Source organism: Haliotis rubra, unplaced genomic scaffold (assembly GCF_003918875.1).
Source record: "Haliotis rubra isolate DU_JTF1 unplaced genomic scaffold, ASM391887v1 Scf82, whole genome shotgun sequence".
In the NCBI taxonomy this organism is placed as follows: domain Eukaryota; kingdom Metazoa; phylum Mollusca; class Gastropoda; order Lepetellida; family Haliotidae; genus Haliotis; species Haliotis rubra.
The window spans coordinates 480,846-490,000 of record NW_025767546.1 but is presented as its reverse complement, the minus strand read 5'-3'; the positions used below and the strand labels follow the sequence as shown (position 1 = coordinate 490,000).

Sequence of the window (9,155 nt, the reverse complement as noted above, 5' to 3'; positions counted from 1 at the left end):
CATACTCGGACACTGTTTATCCAACACCTGTAAATACTCTGACACTGTTTATACAACACCTGTACATACTCGGGCACTGTTTATCCAACACCTGTACATACTCGGACACTATTTATACAACACCTGTACATACTCGGACACTGTTTATCCAACACCTGTCCAGATTCGGACACTGTTTATACAACACCTGTACAGACTCGGACACTGTTTATACAACACCTGTCCAGACTCGGACACTGTTTATACAACACCTGTACAGACTCGGACACTGTTTATCCAACACCTGTCCAGACTCGGACACTGTCTTCTAAGAAGTTTTCATGCCATTGTCAGAACAAGGGACTGTATAAGCCAAGTCAATGAAAACAGTTTCGAGAAAGTTATAGTCACAACGACTGCAATTTACAGAAAAATTCTTTCCAAGATAAACCTTGAAGCAAAGGAAACAATTCCAACTTATTATCGTGTCACCGAAAATGGAAAGAACTGTTGCCAACTTTGATTAAGCCAATTTTAGCCATTAGAGTGGAGATGGGGAAGTTTTATATAAAAATAGAATTGATACATTGAGGACAGTTCATTGATACATTGTATTGTAGCGCTTAGGTAAAATATTTAAACTGACAATCAAACATATGAACATACACAGTTAGGGGTATTGCCACGACTCCCTAGCTTACTCCTGTTCACTTAGGGTAAGCTGAGGTGTATGTCATTTCCTAAACGCGGGCCTGTTTATATTGCCAAAGTCTATGGTATCGGTAGGATTGGAAGAGTTGTCTCCCTTATACAATAAACGCGTGGCCCCATTAGATAACAAAGACACTTGCAGTGATCTTTACAGAAGCCGTGCGCATTCCCTTCATACGGGGATGTAGCTCAGATGGTAGAGCGCTCGCTTAGCATGCGAGAGGTACGGGGATCGATACCCCGCATCTCCAAACGTTTTTAGCAATTTTAATTTTTCGTACAGAAATTTCTATTTACTGAGAAATGGAGTGAGAACATTAGAGTAGCGAAAATCAGTCATCCCCAAGAAATGTATCTATGACTTGATTTCCATGTTTGCTCTATATAGTGGACGTAATTAGCTGAACGTTTACATATCTTCTTGGAATCCATGTTAATTTATGACAAACAACTATTAGTAGTTTACATGAAATACTATTGCTGACATATTCAGAATAACCATCGAAAACATCTGTCATGCATGAGATTGACTGCTGGGGTCTTCATGCATCGTGTCGACACACATTTGTACCAACATACAGCAGAGCCCGATAGAGTTGTCTCCTCCGTCCTGCATCCTCCATATGCTAATAGTGACGTCATCAGAAAAATTGCTGAAGAACACTTTATCTGATTTTTCTGTATAAAATGGAGTGACCTGGATCAGTTTCGTAACAAAACGCATCGATATTTTGCATAGAAGGTACAATATGCGATAAAACGAACGTATTTTTATAATTCTTGACGAAACTTGTTTAATAAAAAAGTACATATTAGAACACTACACTAGGATAACAGTTATCTTGGATGCACGTGTATGAGCGTGCATGAGGTGGAGGGTGTTTGTGTGTGCGTCTGCGTGTTAATGCATGTGTGTGCGATTGTGGTATTATTCCATGGATTTACGTTTAGGGTCAATGCGTCAAGTCATTCCATCTGCCGCTATCTGGTGAAACATGCAATCGATCGTCCCCACTCTCAGCAGGTATAGAGACCTGTATCTTGTCAGATATGTATCAGCTAAAGCTAATATATCATATGTGGACATTTGTAAATATATTATATGAAAATGGTGTGATACTATTGTTTGTACAGGTGTATTTGATGCATGAAGTCTGTAATAGGGGGGCGGTGGGGTAGCCTAATGGTTAAAGCGTTGGCTCGTCACGCCGAAGACCCGGGTTCGAATCCCCACATGGGTACAATTTGTGAAGCCCATTTCTGGTGTCCCCCGCCGTGACGTTGCTGGAATATTGCTAAAAGCGGCGTAAAACCAAACTCAGTCTGTCAGTCAGTCAGTCTGTAATAGACTGAAAGCCGAATGGTCATGTTCGGGGTTCATGTTATCAAAGCGAGCGAACGATTGACAGAATCTGGACATATACCGTCCATGTAAAGGATGTCTGTAGATAATCTAGTCTGGACCGGGCCGACGATCTCAGCCTCGGGTAACTGTGACACACGATCAGACATGTCACAGCTTGACCACCCGGTCCAGATATTCCTCTCGCTAGGAACACATGTAGGAATAACGCAATGGAATACTGTGGCAATGGAATATCCGGGCCCATGAACCAGGTCCTTAACGCAGTTTCACGGATCATAAAGTCTTTATATGAAGCCAGTTTACTGTGACGAAGACAGCACGTCTTGCAAACACTGTAGAATGCGTTTGTTTCCCTGAACACGGGTTTATGTCGTAATATGTACACTGTGTCTCTGAAACAGATAATCTTACATCACACAGACGATACATGAAGACATTCGGCCGTCGCACGAGGAGGGTTGGAATGTGTGTCGAGAAGCCAGACACATTGCGACAGACTGTCCGACTATCTGATGTAGATGATAAAAACATGGATTACCCACGTCAAACACTGAGTTCAACGTCAACAAGGATGTAACCAAGAGTTGCTGATAAGCTGATCCACCTGACACAGGCTCCCCCGCACACCCAGGTCGTAACATCCATGTGATTAGATGGTGCAGTTCAAAGTGAGGGTATTTCCACTTCACAGATCAACTGTCTAACACCAGTAGTAAAGCAGTAGGGAACGAAATGCCTGTCTTTGTACACTGACCACATCATTTGATCGACTCGAATTAATGTCATGTATCCATTCGTAAGATAATTATATTCCATTTGTGTACTAGTAATTGTCCCTTAGTGTGACTATGTCTGTGAGTTGTATGTCTACGCATCCATAACCAGTTTTAGGCAGCTAGTATTGTTCCATCTGTATTGTCTGCATTGTTCCATCTGTAATGTCGCTATTTTCCCCGCGGTATTCTCTGCATTGTTCCATCTGTATATTTTCCCCGCGGTATTGTCTGCATTGTTCCATCTGTAATGTCGCTATTTTCCCCGCGGTATTGTCTGCATTGTTCCATCTGTAATGTCGCTATTTTCCCCGCGGTATTGTTCCATCTGTAATGTCGCTATTTTCCCCGCGGTATTGTCTGCATTGTTCCATCTGTAATGTCGCTATTTTCCCCGCGGTATTGTCTGCATTGTTCCATCTGTAATGTCGCTATTTTCCCAGCGGTATTGTCTGCATTGTATCTGTAATGCATTGTTCCATCTGTAATGTCGCTATTTTCCCCGCGGTATTTCTGCATTGTTCCATCTGTAATGTCGTATTGTCTGCATTGTTCCATCTGTAATGTCGCTATTTTCCCGCGGTATTGTCTGCATTGTTCTGCGTCGCTATTGTCTGCATTGTTCCATCTGTAATGTCGCTATTTTCCCCAGCGTATTGTCTTGTCTTCCATCTGTGTTTCCATCTGTAAATGTCGCTATTTTCCCAGCGGTATTGTCTGCATTGTTCCATCTGTAATGTCGCTTTTTCCCCCAAAGGTATCTGCATTGTTCCATCTGTAATGTCGCTATTTTCCCAAAGGTATTCTCTGCATTGTTCCATCTGTAATGTCGCTATTTTCCCAAAGTAATCTCTGTTGTTCCAGTTGAATTGTCTTATTGCATTGTTCCATCTGTAATGTCGCTATTTCCCCGCGGTATTGTCTGCATTGTTCCATCTGTAATGTCGCTATTTTCCCCGCGGTATTGTCTGCATTGTTCCATCTGTAATGTCGCTATTTTCCCAAAGGTAATCTCTGCATTGTTCCATCTGTAATGTGGCTATGTTCCCAAAGGTAATCTCTGCATTGTTCCATCTGTAATGTCGCTATTTTCCCAAAGGTAATCTCTGCATTGTTCCATCTGTAATGTCGCTATTTTCCCAGCTGTAATCTCTGCATTGTTCCAGTTGAATTGTCTTATTGTTCCAATTGTATTGTCTGCATTGTTCCATCCGTAATGTCGCTATTTTCCCAGCGGTATTGTCTGCATTGTTCCATCTGTAATGTCGCTATTTTCCCCGCGGTATTGTCTGCATTGTTCCATCTGTAATGTCGCTATTTTCCCCGCGGTATTGTCTGCATTGTTCCATCTGTAATGTCGCTTTTTTTCCCGCGGTATTGTCTGCATTGTTCCACCTGTAATGTCGCTATTTTCCCAAAGGTAATCTCTGCATTGTTCCATCTGTAATGTGGCTATGTTCCCAAAGGTAATCTCTGCATTGTTCCATCTGTAATGTCGCTATTTTCCCAAAGGTAATCTCTGCATTGTTCCAGTTGAATTCTCTGTATTGTAGAGAACATTCATGGGAAAAGGTATTTCCCTTTGACTGGAGTCATTTACAATCATATATATTCAGGGACTAAGCGTTAGTCTAATAAGTCTACACAGTCCCTGAACCACATAATTTCGTACTGCCTAGCCCTCCCTGCACTGCCAAAGCCTTAAAATGAAGCAAGTCTAGATTTCCTCAGGTTCTGAACATTACTAAAACCTGCATCAAGTATTTGACTCTCCAGCTACTGATGTTGTAGTGTACATGCAACAGAGCGGAACTATCGAGGGAGTCTGAATCTACCCCGTCACATCGTAGCAAAACGCTTCCATCAGGTTTTCATCAGGGTGTACTATTTATTTATCCGTAATCCTCAGAATTCTCTAGAGGCATCATGTGTTCTTATAAAACCGAGGGGTCCTCTCCGATCGCCGAGCATGACTCAAAGCAGTATCTTAGCACCAGGAAGCAACAGGTCGATGACGAGTGGAATAAGAGGAACTAAGTTAGCATCACTGATATAGTATGACCAAAAATTATTGAGAATTTTAGGAATATGTTTAATTGGATTTCTAGTATAAACAACCTTGACCAGCTATCAAGTGCTTGGTTTCATTCAAGAGAGACAACTCCGTTAATCCTTTTTCATTAGTTTGTGAAGAGTTATCCACCTTTGTTTACTTGCTAGCAGATGACATTTTCAGTGATCCTCAGTATGGATGATTTAGAGAAGAGGAAGTTGATTTTAGAGTATTATAACAAGGACACCAGATCAGCTAAAGTGATTTCAAGTAGAACAGGCATCCCTTTGTCCACTGTTTATCGTGTTTTGAAAAATATTGCAAATGGATATGGCATTGAGCACCAGGGAGGGGCAGGTAGGCCCAGAAAATTGACTGTCGGTGACAGGAGGCGGCTTGGTATTCTTGTTTCTAAAAACAAACGAAGGAGTTTAGAAAACGTAAGGCTGGATATGATTGATAGAGGAACTGTGGCTGTCTGTAAGGAGACAATTAGAACTGAGCTGCATGCAATGGGTTGGCAGAAAAGTCGAGGAATTCCATCACCGATCATGTAACCTGAATAAAAGAAGCGAAGGTTGAACTGGTGCTTACAGCATAGAAATTTTACCTGAGACAATGTGATTTTCTCAGATGAAAGTTATGTGTGGCTTTTTCTTAATACACTGAAATTCTGGACCAAACAAACTAAAAAAACTTTGTATCAGCGCACAAAGTACAGTCCGAAATTTAACGTGTGAGGTGGCATATCTGTGTTAGGGCAACGCCCTTCTGTGTATTTGAAGGGAATATGAACAGTGAGCGGTATACAGATATTCTCGAGGGACATTTACTTCCATCTGCTCACGTGTTCTATGGAAATATTTTGATTTTCCAGCAGGACAACGACCCAAAACATCGTTCAAAGCATTCACAGGCCTGGTTTCGGACCCAAAATATGACATTATTAGATTGGCCAAGCTATAGCCCTTACCTAAATCCAATAGAACATGTTTGGGGACTTATGAAGGAAAGTGTCAATAAGAAACATCTGACAAATATTGCTGAAATGAAAGAAGAGGTGGTCCGATATTGGGACAGCATGGACCACGACTTTCTAACTTCTTTGATCAGTAGTATGCCCCGCCGCATTGAAGCCTGCATTGCTGCCCATGGTGACTTGACAAAATACTAACTGTTCACCTGTCTTTGAATCTGGAGTTATGTTCTGCTAATATTCACATTTAATACGTGAGTAATGAGTGAAAAAAATATATAAAATTACAATCTTAAATTCTCAATAAGTTCTTGTTGTACTGTATATCAGACTATATTGCCTTGAAAATTCAAAATTGCTCTGTTTTACCAGGGAGACTAGATTATCCCTGGTTTTACATTGAACTCTAACAGGCACCGGCTGTAAATAAAATTGTGCGACTGATCAGAACTAAAGCATAGGATATTAGGTTACTTGAATTTCACAAACATTGTTTTAGGTTTTCATAGTGTCTTGGTGTTTGTGAACTGACATGAACCTGCACGACAAATGGTAACTGCTTCGAGCGACACGGCTCACCTCCAGGGGTCAGAGGTCAGCCAATATGACTACGGCGCAGCGCTGGGATTTCCCCCACACAGCAGCTGTTGCCGCCAAAGCGAGACGAGTTCTCTAGCAGGGGGAATCCGCGCTCAGTTGACGCCGAGCGAAAGTCTGGCAGGACGTTCTCAACCGAAACTGACATCAACAAACCATTGTATATCAAGTCATACGTATTTAGCGCTCAATGATCGGTAACACCAAGAACATGACAGAGGGTGTAGCGGAGGAGAGGCGGCAGATATTGGATTCGCCACGACCCCCTCGGTCCAACGGGACACACGAATGAGGTCAGTTGCTATTTACATCGTGTGTGAAGCTGTCTACTGCAACACGTGCAGTGTGTTGTTGTGTAACTACAGCCCGTTAGATCTATATCTCCATATCACCACAGTGGCGAGGAGACAGGTGGAAGCGTAGGGTCATAGTTTTGTCAGTTTGCTCTAATTTAGGTTTCTTCACATGTTTCTTCATATATATGGTGCCTTGTCGTTCTTCAGTGTATTAGATGGCTAAAATTGAGACGGTGAGGCCAGCTGATCCCCACTGTACTAAAGGGAGTGCTACTCTCATAATACACGTCAAGTGACTTAACCTCACTTTCTAGTATCACAAAGCCTCCTTACAGACACCTAGCCAGCCCCCGGTGTTGACAGGTAGCGATTTATCACCTGAGTCATTACGTTATGGAAGTAACCCAGCCCACTTCATTCGGTCTCATGCTGCATCGCCGACGTCAGAGAGGTTGGGGAGGGGCGGGGACAGTTTGACATTATCCAGATGCATTTTAGAGATCATCGCTGTCGAGTGTGACTTATTTCCTGTGCAAGCATGCGATTCTTGAATGTAGAAATATGTCTCAGTAACAGATTTCAGCTGACGTCCCTGACGCCCATGAAGAAGTTACCGTGGTTACTGAAGTGATTGTCAGGTCGAACACACGTGTCACCCAGTCACTGTCTGGCGCCCACTGGGGAGAGAGTGTTCCGTCATAGTGCATGCACTGAATTCAAACAGTTAACATACTAGTAGCTATACTTACTTACCATGTGTTGCAATTAGCTAGGTTTATACTCTATTAAGGCTGGTGTTTGCTCTCATTCACCCACTTTCTGTACACTGGGGTGATTGTAGACTAATGCTTAGTCTCTGAATAGATATAATTTTGATAGTAACAAACAAACCTATTATAAATTGAAAAGGAGACCCAGGGAGACCAGAGATTCAGAACCTCGGGAAATCTAGACTTGCTTCATTTAGGGTTTTAGCACTGCAGGGAAGGCTAGGCTGTGGGGGAAATAGTGTGGTTCAGGGACTTTGGAACAGACTAGGGTGAGTGCACCAACACAACTTGGTTGTTATTCAGAGATAATGAGATGACTGGTAGGATAGCTTTATCTGATATTGCATTCACTTTCCTTGAGGAAACGTTGATCTTGACCTACTTCAGTACTTGCAAATACTGTTGCGTGGCGGGGATGTCAACAGAGGCCTGCTGTGAAGGCATTAATTTGAGGTAGTGAAAGACATTAGGTTTACTTTGAGCCTCCACCCCCGCAACATGGCCCAGCATTATGTGTTGACTGTATGGTACGGCATCGCGACTCTGGGCTGTGTTACACGGAACCGTAGACTTACGCTTAGTCTCTGAATTCATATAATAGTAACAAATAAACCCATTTAAATTGAAAAGGAGCCTCAGTCAGATGGGAGATTCAGAACCTGATGCGAGATTCTAGACTTGCTTCATTTAGGGCTTTAGCATTGCGTGGAGGGCAAGGAGGTAGGGAACATGAGATGACAACACCACGCTCTCCACCCAACGTCTAATACATCATCACCTACCCGTGAAGATACGGGTTAGAATTGATCTTGAGTAACCCATGCTTGTTGTAAGAGGCGACTAACGGGATCGGGTGGTCAGGCTCACTGACTTGGTTGACACATGTCATCGGTTCCCAATTGCGTAGATCGATGCTGATGCTGTTCATCACTGGATTGTCTGGTCCAGACTCGATTATTTACAGACCGACGTCATATAGCTGGAATATTGCTGAATGTGACGTTAAACAACAAAACAACCAACCAACATCATCACCATAACCTCTTCACCCCACAACAACTACTACATCAACACACCACACCGTCGCACGACCACAACCGGGTGTCTGAGAGGTGACGGGTGTCTCCCCGTCACATATTGGGGTGGGATGGTTGTAGGGATGCGTTTGGGTTGAGTACAACGGGGATACATTTTAGAAATGACGTCAGTAGAGTGACGTCATTTCAACAAAAAAGAACCCTCTCTCGTGTGCGTATATTTCTCTCTCACTCTCTATCTCCACCCCGTCCTCCATTGCTCACTAAAGTCTTGTGGGCTTCTTATCATCATTACCGCTGCTAAGGTCAGCAGTCTTCCTGTTTTTACGTATCATTGTGATACGGCACCGAGAGCTGTGTTGGAACAAGGCGGGTTCATTCATATTAACTATACACCCCTGCACAATTCCTTCAGCAATTCCGACAACCTTGTGTCAATAGCCCCGTGTCATGCTGTTTAATAATAACATTATATATGCCACATCGATAACATTAAAGGTGCACAGTAGAAGTGTGAAACCCACGACCCGCCCGTAGCTTTCACCTCATTCATCGACCCAGGAGGGACGGCCAGGTGGAAGCCCTGCAATCATTCCT

The 9,155-nt window shown here is 42.9% G+C and overlaps 1 protein-coding gene and 1 non-coding gene across 4 annotated transcripts in view; both read left to right on the top strand.

Moving 5' to 3' along the window:
* The window catches only part of LOC124261990 (DNA damage-regulated autophagy modulator protein 1-like), a 75,550-nt gene that overhangs the window by 14,353 nt on the left and 52,042 nt on the right, over positions 1-9,155 (top strand). The window contains exon 1 of one of the 3 annotated variants that reach the window (XM_046696372.1): positions 6,486-6,748. The exons of 1 other annotated variant lie outside the window; for it this stretch is intronic. The gene's annotated coding sequence lies outside the window, so the exon portion shown is untranslated. Of the gene's footprint in view, positions 1-6,485; positions 6,749-9,155 lie in introns of those variants that run through there. One more of the 3 variants, XM_046696375.1, reaches the window with a different exon arrangement.
* Positions 869-941, top strand: Trnaa-agc. Its single transcript has one exon. It is a non-coding gene; the product is annotated as a tRNA-Ala (tRNA).